We start from the raw sequence: 16,390 nt of genomic DNA on the forward strand, positions 1-16,390 counted from the left end.
GGAGGGGAAAGTGGGTGATGGGCATTGAGGAGGGCACTTGTTGGGATGAGCACTGGGTGTTGTATGGAAACCAATTTGACAATAAATTTCATATTAAAAAAATTAAAAAAAAGGCTCTGGGTAAAATGAGAATATTTTAGGATTAGAAGAGACTTAACTCCCACTCAGGGCTCAAAGAGAGTCAGCAATTTCTCCATGGTGCTCGGGTCTGAAATGCAAGGTCTGAAATGTTGTGGGTCTGTCTCAGTCACATTTAGAACTCTTCCAAAGAGGTGGCCCCTGTGGCCTTGCCTTTCTGCCCCTTCCATATGACCCCTCTAGGCTCCAGGCTCCAGGGCTGGCCATGTTGAGAATGATGACTTAAAATTGTAGGCAGGAGGTATTTTTCACTTTTAGCTGTTGCCAACTGCATCAGCCATGGCTGTCACCCTTCCTGTCTACCTCCTCTTGCCAAATCATTAAGATGGCCATGTCTCTTTCCCTTGAAATCAGACCCCAAAGGGTTTCCGTGCACTCAAGTCCCATCTGCGCTTCATTCCAGACCATATCATGTCACAATTATTCCCAATCATGTTTCATTTGGCCAGCCAGCATGCACCTGACTGGGAGAAATTCCCCCAGTGAGAGTCAGAAGTGTGTGCAGCTGTCCAGGGCGATAGGGGAGACGTTCTGGGACCTAAGTGACAGGCTCAATCATATTATATGGATATTCTCCAAGAGAAGCAATGTGACAGTGATGGGCTCAGAAGCCCATCCTAGCCAACCTAGCCAGCTAGCCAACCTAGCTCAGCTGCCTACTGGTTGTAAGACCTTGGACAGGCTATTTAAATTCTCTGTGCCTCAGTTTCCTCACCTATAAGTTGAATGTAATAATATCTTTATTATGGAGTTTTAGTAAATACTAAATGATATAATATATTCAAAGTACTTAGACTCTCAATAAGCTATTTAAAGAGTATCTAGAAGGCATTCAATAAACTGCGGATTAAACATAAGCTTTTGTCATGGAATTACAATACATTTAGGCTTCAACTCATGCCTTGTTTTTTTTTTTTTTTTCTGAGTTAATGGTCTTTGCTCTTCTGTTCCCTTGCCCCCAGAAAAGAGGTTAAGTGTCCCTCCTGTCCATTCAGAAAGCCTCGTAGTTGAAGGGAACTTGGAAGTCTCTATCCTGATTTGCTTGGTCCTGGCCTCTTACTCTTACTGAGCAAACAGGATTAAGACAAAGGAAGTCAATCCAACAGATAAAGCCTGAGTTGCCATTATGCTGAGAGTTACTGTCATCCTGCCAGAAAAAAAAATATGTCCCGAGAGACTCTTAAGGCATTAGAAATAACACCCTGTTAAGGGCTTATGGTGGAGGTCAGCCTGGCTCTGACCTGTCCTATCTCTGCCTATCCAGGCCATTCTGGCTCTTCTTCAGTTGGGGTTGCTCACTTGTCTCTGAGGTCCCCTCTAGAGGGGACTTTTCAAAGGCTGGACAATTCTAGAGAGAAGGCAGCTCTGGGTATTGCCTTAATCACCCTGAGACAGTGATGGAATCAAAGGGATGAGCTGGGGTGAATTACAGAAATGTATCCCTTTGGCTCTGTCTAATGAGAGCTCTGTCTTCTGATGGGATGACCAACTTTATGGGATCTTAAGAATGTAATATTATCTTTGATGTTTTACCATCCCCCCTGGAAGTGGGGTGAGGGGAACTGAAGCCCTTAAGTTCTCCCAGGAGACTCCTGGATTTGATCAACAATGACCTCATAATAGCTGGTAAATCTGGTTAATTGGATTAGTATCCTCCATTTAATTGCAGTGGCCACATTACCTTCCTGTTCAAACACAGCCATATTGTTCACCTCTGGCTGTTAGTTTCTTGTCTGTACTGATGACTTAGGGACACAGACTCCACTGTGGTGAGCATGATGTCTGCATCAGCACAAGCAATTCTCAAATAAACCCCACCATAATTCCGGGAATGCCTTTTATGTCTTCTGACAGAAAAGAGGAAATGGCACATGAAAAAAAAAGTCAAAAAGATTCTTAAGGGGAACATTTACTATTTTAAGATCTGAGTAGCAGGAAGACATTTTATGATAAAGTTAGGCAGTCCTCCTATCATGGGGACACTTGAAAAATTCTCATTAGGCACTTGTTCCAGAGATTGGCTTGAATGCATGGAAGAAAATCTGCTGGGGCAGAGATGCCGCTGCAGTGTCAAGGGGCCAGCCCCTGAAGACTTCTGGAAGTCTCTATCCTTTTTTGGCCATCTGGTCTTAAGTTGGTGAAGGATACAGAAGGGTGTCCTTAGAAGCATGGCTCGGGGAGGCTCTTGTGACACAACTGGCTGCCTCTAATTTTCCCCCAGAGATATTCAAATGGCTCTAGATGGCACTGATTTTACCCTGCATCTGCACGAGCCCTCTTGTCCTCCAACCTCCACACTTCCATTTAGGGCAGTAGATGGCAGGCTGCTTAGATTTGGATTTCCCATCCTCTGCACGCACACACCCTCAGTTCCTTTGTTCTTTGTCTTATTTTTCTCCCAGTGTGTGTTCATTAATGTAGCTCCTTCCTTTTACCTTCATTGTCTCTTTACTTCTCTACTGGATTCTTTATGCTCCAGTTGTCAGCATTTTCTGGCCTCTTCCTCTCATCCTTATCCTCCAACCCACCCTTTCCTCTCTCAAGCTTGCCTTTTCCTCTGTTTTCTACCCATTGTTTTATTCTTTGTTCTTTCTCCCTTGCTATCGTCCTACTTTCTCCATTCTGTTGTCTTTTTTCTTCTCTACGAAGCATTCTCTGAACACATTTTAAGACAGATGTTAGTGGTCTGATAAATACCAGAACTTGACACAGATATATTTTACTGAGAAACCCTTACCCTCCCCATCCATCTTTAGGCGCCATGGCAGCTCACAAGCCCATGTCCCATGTTGTAATTCACCAGGCATATATTTAATGTGTGACTTTACTCCAGAATAAGATTGGTTTTTCACTTTTCTGAAGTGAATCTATTAATTTTTGAAAGTTTATTTATTTATTTTGAGAGAGAGGGGGAGAGAGACAGAGAGAGAGAGAGTGCAAGCAGGGGAGGGGCAGAGAGAGAAGGAAAGAGAGAGAATCCCAAGCAGGCTCCCTGCTGTCAGCGCAGAGCCCGATATGGGGCTCGAACTCACGAATGATGAGATCATGACCTGAGCCAAAATCAGAGTCGGTCGCTTAACTGACTGAGACACCCAGGCATTCCTGAAGTGAATCTATTATTATAGATGAAGAAGCTAAATGGTAGAGTTTGGTGTTATACAAGATACTTAACAATCAGTTTGAAAAGAGTGCTCCTTCAGGTAGCTGGGTTGAGGCTTGGAGGCCAGAGCGTCTGGAACGTTCTCCTTGACCCCCTAAGACAGTTTAGATGCTCCACCTGCATGCCGTTGTGTTGTGTGTTCTTCCCCTTGCATAGGCCCCACCACCTGCTTGTACGCTTGGCTCTCTCCCCCATCGATGATGGGTGCTCAGTGCATGAAGTCCACAGAATACCAGGAGGTCCTAGTGACAGCCTTTCGCCTAGGCAGTTTCTTTGCCACCTCACTTGTGGAGTGGTGGAATTTCTGTGAGTGGTCACACTGGGAACTCCCCTTGGTCTGTGAAACCAGAGGACATTTCATTTTGAATAGGTATCCCAATTCATGGTTCAGCATTTCCTTCCGACAAACACGTCCAGGCCTGTGCTAGGAAATTTAGGTTATTAAAAATATCAAAATAAATGAGCATGCTTCCTGTCCTTAAGGAACCAACAGTCTTGTGGTAGGTCCTTCCCCAGTCTTGAGTTGAATTTTTCCCAAATCTCCGATTTTGGCTATCTGTACAGTTGTCTGAAATAGGGAGCCTCCTCAGCTCTGCCCTGCTGACCCCATTGGCTGTGAGCTTGACATCTGCTGGTGTGGCCCATGGGGCCTAAACAATGGACTCACTTCTGTTGGAATTTTCCAATGTACAATTAACCCATGTAAAGTACAAATGTATTTTCCTAACCAGGACTTGTGTAGACTATGTTATCAGGTGCATTGTGTATTTTCTGGAGATTATCATCCCCACATCATTTTTATTTGCAAATAGGTCCAGCGATTGTTTTCTTTTCTTTTTTTTCCCCCCCCAGAATCATTTCCAGAATTGGGAACAGGCTTAAAAAGCACTTGGTTGTGAAGTTACATTTAGTTCACAAAAATGTCAGGGAGCTCTGTTATGGTTACCAGAGCCACTCTACGTAAGAGCTGGTCCAATTTAAGGGAATCAAAAACTCACTCACACCACAGGAGGGACCTTCCGGGCATGACAAATAAGTTTATCATCTTGAGTGTGGAGATGGTTCACAAATTTCTACCTATGCTCAAACCTATCAAATCGTGCACCTTAAATATAAATGGTTTAGTGTATGTCAACTATATGTCAATAAAACTGTTTAAAAAACCTCACTGGGCCTCAGATCTCTCTCTTTCCTCAACCTGAAATTCATCATTTTGTTTTCTGTCACTGTCTTTGACTTCATCTATGAGACAGTCATTTGGTTCTATCAGATTTCATGACGCAAACACAGGTAGGAAAGTAAGAATACGGCCCACAGATTCTTACACTGTTGCATCAGTAAATCTTGTTACTTACTTCTTAACTGGAGTTCAGAGCTCCAAGTGGACAGAACTGAAGTTCAGATGAGTCAGTGAAGAAGGAAAAGCAGTTCTGGAGCCTGGGGAAATTTGGAGGAAGAAAGGACATGATAAAGTGACTCTGGTAACCAACCAGATTCTGAGGACTGGGACCCAGGAGAGGAAAGCATTAATTTCTGTGAATCTGTGTCAAAGGTCAACCTTATTAGTGATCTGCTCTCTTCTCCTTCTTCTATTATTAGTGTAAATGGTGGGGCTGCTGGAGGCTTTGAAGTCGTGCAAACATGGGTGTGACTACTCAGTCCACCACTGATTAGATGCTGAAGCTTTGGCAAGTTTTTCAACGGACCTTAACTTCAATTTCCTAGTGTGTAAAAGGGTATAGAATATTTATCTCAATAGGTGTGGTGAGGCCCAAACAGGATAATACGAATGGCAAGTTTCACCTGTCTTGCATGTAGTAGCATCTATGTTTCTCCCCATTTCCTTCTAAACTTTTCTTGCTTTGAAAAACATTTTCCTTATTTATTTTGAAGCTCCATCAAACCCATTAAAAATGTGTGTATGTATGTCTTTTTTTCTAATTACAGAAGAAATCCTTTCTCATGGGTTTGAAAGAATGCAGAATAGAAAAATCAATGGGAAAAAAAAATTCCCCTTCCCTTTGAGTTTTTAAGAGAAAAAAAATCCCAAAATATAAAAATTCACTGTAACCCTTACAGAGCTCTGTTAAGGGCAAGTAGCTGTGGAGTAGACAGGACACAGGACATTGTGTCACATGAGTTTGGTTCACTGCCTTCTTACCTTTGGCCAGCTTTTGATTCTAGAAATCCAGGCCGATACTTATTTTCAGAGATACCGTTGTCTCATTTGAAACAAAAGGTAAAAGAAAATTTGGCATACTTTTATATTGCAAAGTTCCACAATCCTTGCTCAGCGTTGAGAGGAGAGGGTGGATATACCACGTGACCCAAAGCAGACCTCACAGTTCCGTTCTTTCTTTTATACGAAGGCCAAACCCAGTGCATCCAATCTTACTCTTGACTTGCTGTTTCTTCCAACCTCCAAGAACAACAAAAGTAGCCTCTGAGTTATTGCTGGCCCTTCTGCTTCCCCTCCAGCTCCAGCTCAATCACTAAACCATGCCTGGTCTCTCTACAGTGCACATTCTGCCCCATCATTGCTGCTGCCTCTCCAGCCATCACACCACCCTCTACACGCATAGCCTCTTTTCTCCCTTGCCAACTACTCTACCTCTAGAGTCAACCAACCACTGCTTTAAATTTAGAGTCATGCTCTCAAGAGCTAGAAGAAACCTTGGGGGTCATCTCATCACCTCTCCTCCCACACGGCCTCAATGCCTAGTTGGAGGCTACAGAGCTGGGTGTGCTGCATCTTATATCCTGATGCCCAGGTATGCGTGGCCTGGAATATGCTGGGAGGTTGGGCCAACACGGATCAAGGAATCAACTGCTGTGTGGTGCAGGCTGGAATCAGCTGGTATCATCACTTTTAAAGCAAGGGAAGGTTCAGGAGCCCTTTAATTTTGGGATTTTGTGTATCACCAGGAAAAAAGTCTCTTCTCTACACAGTTTGTCTACTTGTGTCTCTCTTAAGCTTAAGAATTCCCGGCTCACTCCATTAAGGGGATTGATTAAATCCTCTCGGGGTAGTGATCAGAGTCCTCACAGCCTAGGACAATTCCATGGTGACCCTGTCCCCAGACACACGTAGCTGACCTTGTAGCTGCACAGAAGCACTTCCCTGTCCACACCTCATGCCTTTGCTCACACTGGTCCCTCTGACTAGAATGTTCTTCCTACTTTTTTCACCTGGAAAATGGCCAGTCCAACCCCTCTTCTGTGACACCTTGACTCTCTCTGTGGTCTCCTTGCCTATTATCATAATCTTCTTATAACCCTGACAATGGTAATGATAAGGACAACAATGGCAATAAATATCGAGTATGGATTGAGGGCAGGGCAGTATGCTAATACCTACTCATTATTTTAATCATCAGAAACAATTTAGAGGTAAGGAAATTGAACCTTAAAGAGGTTAGTCATTTACCCAGGGTTACAGCTAGGAAATGTTGGCCTGGGGCTCAGACTTAAGTTTGACAGTTTGACTCCTGAGCCCAAATCGTAGTTATGATATCATTTACCATATTGTCTTTTTTTTAAAAGTTTACTTATTTATTTTGAGAGAGAGAGAGAGAGAGACAGAGAGAGAGCGTGCAAGCAGGGGAGAAGGAGAGAGAGAGGGAGAGAGAGAATTCCAAGCAAGCTCCATACTGTCAGGGCAAGCCCAGTGCAAGGGCGGGGCCAATGTGGGGCTTGAACTCAGGAACCATCATGACCTGAGCCAAAATCAAGAGTCCAAGAGTCCAACGCTTAACCTACCTAGCCACCCAGGCGTCCCACTTACCGTGTTGTCTTAATTATCTGTGAGCAAGTGTTGCTTCTTGAGGACAGGGGCCATGGGCACATCCCCAGTGCCTAAAACAGTACCTGGCATATACTACGTGTTGAGTAAATGCTTGTTGAATAAATGAACAAAGAAATGGATTCCAATGGAGGCCTCCCGTCGTCCAACAGTCCTTGAATCAAACCCAGTGACTTGGGTGGAGGCATGTTTGTCCACGCCCAAGAGCAGAGGCAGGCAGATGGAGCTGCTGGGCTGTGGTCTCCCTGCTCTCCTGCACTGAGCGGTGCTCTCTCCATACCCCTGTCCTCCTCCTCTGAAGAAGCCCGCGTTCTAGGAAATGGCCAAGTGTGGCCACGAGCCTTCCAGCAGGAAACACCTGGATGGTCAAAGGCTTTTGCAAAGCTCTGTTTCCACAATTACCCTTTATCTCCCTCTCCCTCTTAGATTTAATGCAAGCCAACTGGTATTTCTTTTTAAACAGCCGAGAACACCAGATGGAAGGGGAGGGGGAGGTGGGGGCACAGTGAAAGGCAGGAAGGGGACACGCAGGGGCTGTGGATGAGGGGGTAACTTTCGGAAACAGGGGATGTAGGGAAAATGCCAGACAGGTCCATGGAGGTAGGAGAGGGGAAAAGAGCTGTAAAAGCGAGCAGCTACCATATGTGTGCATGCACATACACACAGAGCTTTCAACACACAATTCAAATAGAGGAAGAAACGTTCTGGTTTCCGTAGCAACAAGGCCTATTGGTGCCTCAGCCAGAAAAACTTATTGGAAAAAAAGGCATTTGCCTGTTAACGAGCCTGATGAATTGGGAGATAATTATACAGCATTCCGCCACCACTAAAGACATACAAATACACTCCAGCAAATTTTTTAAAGAGCACGGATTGTCACAAATCCCATGAAGGCAGGGGATGGGAGTGAGAGGCAGCCAGCAAGGAGAAAAGGCTACTGGAATGATTTCAGGTGAACACCCCAGGGAGGCAGGCACTTGCGAGGGTCAAATTAGAACCAGCTTGTGCGTCAGTCATCAGAGATCTAGTGTGAGGCAAAGGCTTGATGTTATTTGTATCCCATCCTAAGGGGTCAGTACATTGAGTTCTCTTCTTCCTTGTCCCTTCAGGAAGTGGGTGGGTGGATCAGTAAAATCTAAACTATTAGATTCCGTATGACAGTTTGTTGACCAGAGTGGTGGGATCCGTGTTTATCAGGGCCCTGTTACTGCAACAGAATGAGCCACATGAATCTCATAGTACATCTGGTCCCTCAGATGAGGTGGGACAGAAGACGAGATCCTTTCAAATTGAGTAGGGTGCTATAGGATCTCGATCAGGGTAGGAGGAAAGGAAATGCATCATTATTTTGTACTCATGGCACAGGACACAGTGCGGGGCATACAACAATTGCTAAATATAATACTTAGTGTATGCAGGAAAGACTGAATGGATAAATGGATGGATGGATGTTATGTAAGTGAACTGATGAGTGAACAGATAAGGAATCATGAGTAACTATGTACCTTTCTTCTTTCCTCTTGCTCATGCGTAGGAATTTATTTGCAACGTCGTTTTGTCCTCCAGAAGATGGGCATGGAGCAGGCACACTCTCAGACGTGGAGTCTTTGGAAGTGAGTCATGTCCCGAGACAAGCCCAATGTCATGGGGCTGGAGATGGCCCAGCATCTTCAGGACTATCAGAGGTTGGATAGTGATATAGAAAAGGAAGTCGTTCTTCCTCACTGAAGATGGTATGCCCTATGATGTACCCTTCTAGTGAGACATCCTGATTAGAAAGAAGAGCTTGCCCACCACCATCAAAGACCAAGATACTTTCTGTAGTTCTTGGGCCCTCAAGTTTTTGTTGTTGTTGTTTATTTGGGGGTTTTTGTTGTTGTTGTTGGGTTTTGTTTGTTTGTTTGTTTGTTTTGCAGAGAGAGAGCTGGCAGGGGGAGGAGCAGAGGGAGAGATACAGAGAATCTTAAGCAGGCTCCACCCTCAGTGCAGAGCCCGATGCAGGGCTCGATCCCATGACCCTGGGATCATGACCTGAACTCAGATTAAGAGTCAGATGCTCAACCCACTGAGCCACCCAGGCACCCCTTGGGCCCTCAGCTTGGATCTGAATCAGCTTTCATTCTCTGATTTCCTATAGTGCTAGTGGGCTCCTCATTTGATCCTTCACACGTGCCATTTATAATCATGATTTATTACTTAGTTTTTCCTATGTGTACATCACACCTTTCCAACTAGACTATGTTCCTTAGGAGCAGGGGCCCCTTAGAGAACCTCTTCATCATGCCAGCCCCTGGTGGAGAACACTGCATATCAGACCATTGAATGTTTGCAATGCTAACACCATGGAGAAGGACATTGATGCACAGCCTTTAAGAACTGACGGAAAGCATCAGGCTCCATCCCAAGCTAAGAGCAGCTCCGTGCCAAGAAGCTCTTTGCACACCAAACACACCTACACCCACACCTACCATTTTGTGGGTGCTGCCTGGTCTGCTCGCATGTTCGGGCATGGGCTGTGTGAACTGATGGGAAAGAAAGGGAAGGACTCAGGGAAAGTGAGCAAGGATTCATCCCTTTTTCACAGGTGTTTGGCCTATTCTTGAACTGCGTGTATCATAGTCATGTCCCAAAGGAGTCCTGCTCAGGAAGAGAATGCAGTAGCAGCATCAGGCAGTTCCTCTGTCCTGGAGAGAGAGGCGAGGACAAGAGCGCCTCAGGCACTACTGCCTCTTTATGGTCACAACCCTGGAGGTGCATTTTGCTTAGACTCTGTTTTCTAGGCAAGAAAGAATAGAGGTTCAGAGAGGTCGAGCAAAGTGCTCAAGGTCACGCACTGCGTGACGTACACTGGATTTACATTGTGTCTCAAGTGTTCAGGCTCTTAACTCCTATCTTATATTGGCTCTTGTGACTCAGGCTCACTGAAGGCACTGGAGGAAGCCCAAGTATGTTTCATTTCCCTGAATAGATAGGTGCCTCTTCTAATAGGCAGCCGGTTTGGGAGTATGAAAGAGGAAATCGGATCAGAGCCCGCTGCTAGTTAAAATGAAGATGGAGGAAGCAGAGTTCAAAGCAGGGAAAAACTTATAAGTCTTATTTTGTGTAAGCATCATATTAAACAGATTCCGTTCCAACTATAAACAGATTTTTACATTTCCACCTTCTCCCCTCCAGCAGCCCCCACCGTCCCTGACAGATTGTTCCCTTCCTTCTTGTTTAGATTATAAGTAAGCAAAATTGGCTTTCCTTCCTTTCTCCACCCCCTGGCCCTGCACCATCTGGGGGTGCATATTTCTTACCCCAGTTTCTTTTAAAATCCTCCCTTTGCTTTCTGTCCAGCGGCCCGTTCGCTTTTGAAGCTCTGCGGAGAGTTTCTCCGCCGGCCGCCAGGGGTCGCAGTCGAGCAGTCGGAGCCGCCTCTCCGCAGGGGCGCAGGGACCGCTTGCCGGGAATCGCGAGCCCATCTCCTGTATATATCAGCGCACCGCATTAATCAGGCCGCAGCTCTGCAGTGCTTTGCGAGGGGAGTGAGAGACCGGGGTTGGGAACGAGATCGGGCTTTTTCAGGCAACTGGAGACCGGCCGCCTCAACTCTCCTGCCCCAGGCTCAGAGCAAACAGTGCTCAATCAAGTGGAGCAGGAGGAGGGGGGGGGGGGGGGCAGCCACTCGCCCAGGCCCAGGGTCGTGCTGGTTTTTCAGAATTCCTTCTGAAAAGGAGAGGAGGAGGTGGCGTTACAGCGGCAGATCTTGATGTAGGGGGAGAGGACATGCCTCCCACCCCTGTCCTCTTGCCTCCCCTACCCCTGTCAGCAGCCCAGGCCCCCAGAAGCAAAGCGCTGCTCTCCTCCTGCACGCACGTGGACGCTCCGGCTCACCAGTGATATCTCCATCACCTCAGAGAGACTTGGCCCAGCCTCTCATGGTCCCTGCATGTGCCTGGAAAGCAAGGCCTCTGCCAGAATTTTATCAGATGGCATGCAGAGGAGGGGAGGGGAGCACGTGCTTCCTTTAGCATGAATTTTTCAACATTACATTTTCATTTCTCTGCCCTATTTCTCTCAATTCCTCCCACTGCTCTTTTCAGAGCTGGAGCTGCTTCTTAGGATTTGGTGCAATTACTGGGCATCTAAGATGGAGGCACGGGGGGAAGAAAGGAGGCGAGGAACCCAAGGACAGGGGGAAGGGATGTGCCAGCCCAGGATGCCTGCAGTAAGTCAGTGAGCAGAAGCCAGGGGCTGGCTGGGGCTTTTGCAGCTCTTGGGAAGCACTGTTGAGCAGTTTTATTTAAGCCAGCGTGTGTGTTGGAGGGGGGCGGGCGGGTTGGTGGTGGTGAACCAACAGGAGTCCAGGAGGCACCTTTCCTCTTTCCCAGCAGGGGTCCACTTTTCTTCCTCTTTTCTCCTTCCTGCCCCTCCCGTGCCTCTCTCCTTCCCTTTGTTCCTTCCTTGAAGACAGATGCAAGCACACATAGAGACAAATACACATGTGTAAATATTTGCTTATGATACAAGACAGGCTTCGATCTATTATAATAAGTTTCAAGGGAATAAGTTTTAAAGGAACAAGTTTCTTGACATCAGTGGGGTTTGGGTTGGATCTTCAGAAATGGCTAGGAATTCCGCAAGAGGGAGGAAGGCATGCCAGGCAGAAAAAAAAAAAGAGCTTGAACAAAGACCTCAGCGCGAGAGATTTCGTAGCATTCGAGGAGAGCTGTTGTCGCAGTGGTTCTGCAAAGATGGGGGGGAAGGGATGCGTGGTGTCAGTGTGCAGAGTAAGTTGGATCAGGGATGGGGAATTCTGCGCGCCTAGATGAGGAGGTAGAGGGTTGTGTAAAACAAGCCCATTGAAGCTTCCCACGGCACAGTAGATTTGTGGTCTGCGGGATCCCTCTGAAGGGTGGATAGATAAAGGGTTGGGGTGGTGGAGGTGGGGGTGCTGGGCAAGGGAGATCAGTTTGGAGAGCACTGTGACGGTAGAGGTGCAGACTATGATGGCGTGAACTAGGGCTGCTGCACTGGTAGCGGAAAGAACGTAGAAACCACACGGAAGGACTTCATGCTTGCTTCTCGACAGCCTCCTGCCCCCGTTTCTTCCCCCTCTCTCCCACTCTCCATCATGGTTGGCGATCTCCCACCGCTTTTCATTGACAAATGGAAACTATTGACAGAGAACTCTTTCTCCTCCCAACCGTTAGTTAGGTCTACACATGCACCTGTGTCTGTTATCGTTGGATCCATCCTTCCTCCTCCTGGGATGTAAAAAGTCTCCCTTACCAAAGGCCAGCGCCTCCCCTCTGCTCTTCTGAAGGGTGTTTCTCCTTCATTGCTCCTTCTCTCTCCTGTACCATCTGTCTCCCCCTCTTTCATATTCATTCCCACCAGCACACAGATGTGCTCTATTATTCCCCTTCTTTAAAAAAAAATTGTTTTTAATGTTTATTTATTTTTGAGACAGAGAGAGAGAAAAAACATGAGTGGGAGAGGGGCAGAGAGAGAGGGAGACACAGAATCCGAAGCAGCCTCCAGGCTCCGAGCTGTCAGCACAGAGCCCCACGCGGGGCTTGAACTCACTAACTGTGAGATCATGACCTGAGCCGAAGTCGGGCGCTCAACCGACTGAGCCACCCAGGCACCCCTACTATTCCCCATCTTCACAAAAGCTTCAACTGATGCTATATTCCTCTCTCCCTATAGCCTTATTTATCGTAAAACTTCTCCAAAGCATTGTCTATGCATGCTGGGTCCATTTCTTCACCGACAACTACAGATCAGTGCTCAGTTTGCTCCAGTCTGGCCCACAACCTTGCTTTGCCAAAATTACTCTTTAATTTTTATTATCCTACACCGGGCGGGTGGGTTTCTGGCCTTATCTTGGTCTTTTGGTAACATCCGGCATATTTCACTCCTCCCTTCTTCACAAAACACTCTTCTTTCTTAGTTTTATAACATTCATACTCTCCTGGATGTTTTTTTCTATATCACTAGTCTCTGCTTCTCATGCAAATTTGCTGGCTCACCCTTGTATTTATTTATTTATTTATTTATTTATTTATTTATTTATTTAATTTTAGAGGGAGAGGGAGAAAGGGACAGAGACAGAAAAGGGCAGAGGGAGAGAGGGGGAGAGACTATCAAGCAGCCTCCATGCCCAGCATGGAGCACAACGTGGGGCTCGATCTCAGTACCATGAGATCATGACCTGAGCCAAAATCAAGAGCCAGATGTTTAACCGACTGAGCCACCCAGGCACCCCTGCTGGCTCATCCTTTTATTTATTTATTTATTTATTTATTTATTTCAACGTTTATTTATTTTTGGGACAGAGAGAGACAGAGCATGAACGGGGGAGGGGCAGAGAGAGAGGGAGACACAGAATCGGAAACAGGCTCCAGGCTCTGAGCCATCAGCCCAGCGCCTGACGCGGGGCTCGAACTCACGGACCGCGAGATCGTGACCTGCCTGAAGTCGGACGCTTAACCAACTGAGCCACCCAGGCGCCCCTGGCTCATCCTTTTAGACAGGACTTCCAAGTGATGAAGAACCTGGTTATGGGCCCTCTTCTTTTCCCTTCCCTTCCTTTCTCTCCCTTCCTATCTCATTGATTGTGTTCCCTTCATCTGTGTACTCCCACGGCATAAACACATCTCTATAATGATGCCTTCTGAATGGATCTCCATTCCAGAGCTCTCCCCGTGGATCTCCAGGTTGTTATATCTGTCAGCTTGACATCTCTACTAGGATATCTCATTGGCATCTTAAATTTAGCATGTCTAAAACAAAACTCTTAATTCTCTGCTGTATCCACTGCCAGCTGGCTCCGTTCCTCCTTCTATGTCCCCAATCATGAAATGGCATTATCACCCACATAGTTGCTTACACTCGAAACCTTGAGTCATTCTTAATTCCTCCTTTTCTCTCATCTCCATATCCCATCTATCAGCAAGTTCTACAAGGTTTGTCTCCAACATACGTCTCGTATTGGTCCGTTTGTCACCATAGTCACTGCCATCCTATAGTTCAAGCTGCTACTACCTCTTACCTGGTCTAGTGCAAAAGCTTTGAACTTCCCTCCCTGCTCCACCTTTTGCCCCCTCTTCCTCATAATTCATTCTTCAGGCATCTGTGAACTTTTAAAAGCATAATTCAGATCGGATCCCTGGCCTGCTTAAATGCTAACATTTGACTTCCCATCATACTTAGAATAAAATCCAAATGGCTTGAATGATCTCCAAGGCTCTTCACGATCTGGCCTCTGGCCACCCCTTACCCTAATCAGTTATGATCACTCCCTTCTCAATAAGGTCTATCACAAAGTTCTCATTTCTGGTATTTGGACATGTGAAGCTCTTTCTCTCCCTACAGCCTTGGTACCTGCTGACCCTTGAACCTGGGTTGTTTGCTCTTCCCATGGGTCTTTTTATGAGAGGCTCCCTTCTCATCCTATAGAGATGCTTTTCCTGACCTGAAATTATACACATCACCCTACTCATTTCCTTCATACCATTGATCACACTTTGCAACATAATGCTTATTTATTGGTCTACTGTCTGTCTCCTAAGACTCAGAAACTGATATACCTTTCTCACCCTTACCTTCTCAGCACCTAGCATTGCCCCGGCTATGAGTTAGTAGTTTTATCCGTAAGGTAGAAATGGATCTGGTTATCCCACATACAGAGCAAAAGAGGAGGGGGAGTTCTATTAAAGGTGAGAAGGAGATACTAGAAGAACACTAACCTCTGTTCCTGTGAGAGGGGACAAAGGAGAAAGTAGAGACTTGGGTGGGGGTAAAGGTGACTTCATGTTGAGGGAGAGAAGGCTGAAGGACTTTTCAGCTGTCAGATGAGCATGTAAGTCTACAGCTTGTTGAAGAAATGAAGGCTAGAGATAGGTTTGGAAAATACCTATGCCAAAATGATCATAAAAGCCATGCATGTGGATGAGACTAATTGTAGGGGTCAGGTAGATTGACAACAAGCGAGAGACAGGCACTAAGCCTTAGCCTTAGGTAGTGCCTGTAATTAGGAATGAGAAGAAGGAGGAGCCTTGGAAGTAGACTGAGAGGCAGGAGGGAAACCAGGAGAAGGAAGTATCACTGAAGCATAGGAAAGGCAAGATTTTAAAAAAAGAGAGTAAAATTTCAGTTCAGTTCAACAAATATTTATATTCTGTTTTCCTCTATGCTAAGCTCCATATTTTGCTATAGAACTACAAATATAAATTAACTCTCATGGCTTATGTGGCGGTTAGAGTCTCTTAGGGGAAAGAGGTATGTCATAGAATATATGTAAATAAAAAATATATGCTACAAAATAGCACTATGTACTTTATAAGTGTATACCCAGATGAAAGATACATGTTGAATATATTAGAGCAGTTTCTCATGGGGGAGAGCTGAAGTGTAGAAGGGGCATAAAAAAGAATCAATACAAAAGTAAAACAAGAGAGGATCTCAAGCATACAAGAATGTTAGAGTTCCATGAGCAGAGGCTTCTGATCATTCAACCATCTGCACACCCCCTAGATTCTTGCAGTTTTTTCCTATAATATTGAAATACTTTTTTAAAAGGTAAGAAAGCAATTAAGAAACTCAGCATCACTTGATATCTCATTGCCCCAATATAACCTATGCTAATATTTTGTAACTAGGTACACATGCATATACATGTATATATATTTTTGGTGCCTTTAGTTATTTAAAAATTGCTAGTAGTTTCTAATTCAAATCACCTAGGAACACATCCTCTTTTGGGAAGAACCGCTTGCATATCTCCATGTAGGCACTGAATATAAGGGAAGTATCTATCTGCCCATTGTTTTAGGAGAAAAGTATAATAGAGTATGTTTTGGTTTCGCTAGGGCCTAAAGCCTAGACACTGGGGGTGGTGGTGGTGGTGGTGATGAAATTAGGTAGTCAACTTCCACGATATCTTTTTGCTTTCATGGATTTACAAAGAGATCAAAGAGCCTTTTAGAAGAAGGGCAAGAGCACTTTTTCCACTGAGGTCCATGTTCACATCCGCTATGTTGGTGGGGGCCCAGGTGGCAGGAAAAGGAGAAGGAAGAAAGGCATCTTCAGACCCACAGAAGGCACTCAGGGAAGGCTGGAGCCACTCCCTACCCCTACTCCTTGGATTACGACCACGCGTTGGGGAAAGGTTGTGGGTGGGTGAACACTAAAAATATTGTGTCCCTAAAGAGCTCTAACACCAGAACTCTGGCCTGCTTAGCATGATGTATGATGTGCGCACAGCTGAGCTGAATTCTGGGGAAAGACTCGTCATCTCCCAT

The sequence above is a fragment of the Acinonyx jubatus genome, chromosome B4, assembly GCF_027475565.1.
Source record: "Acinonyx jubatus isolate Ajub_Pintada_27869175 chromosome B4, VMU_Ajub_asm_v1.0, whole genome shotgun sequence".
NCBI classification, from domain to species: Eukaryota; Metazoa; Chordata; class Mammalia; order Carnivora; family Felidae; genus Acinonyx; species Acinonyx jubatus.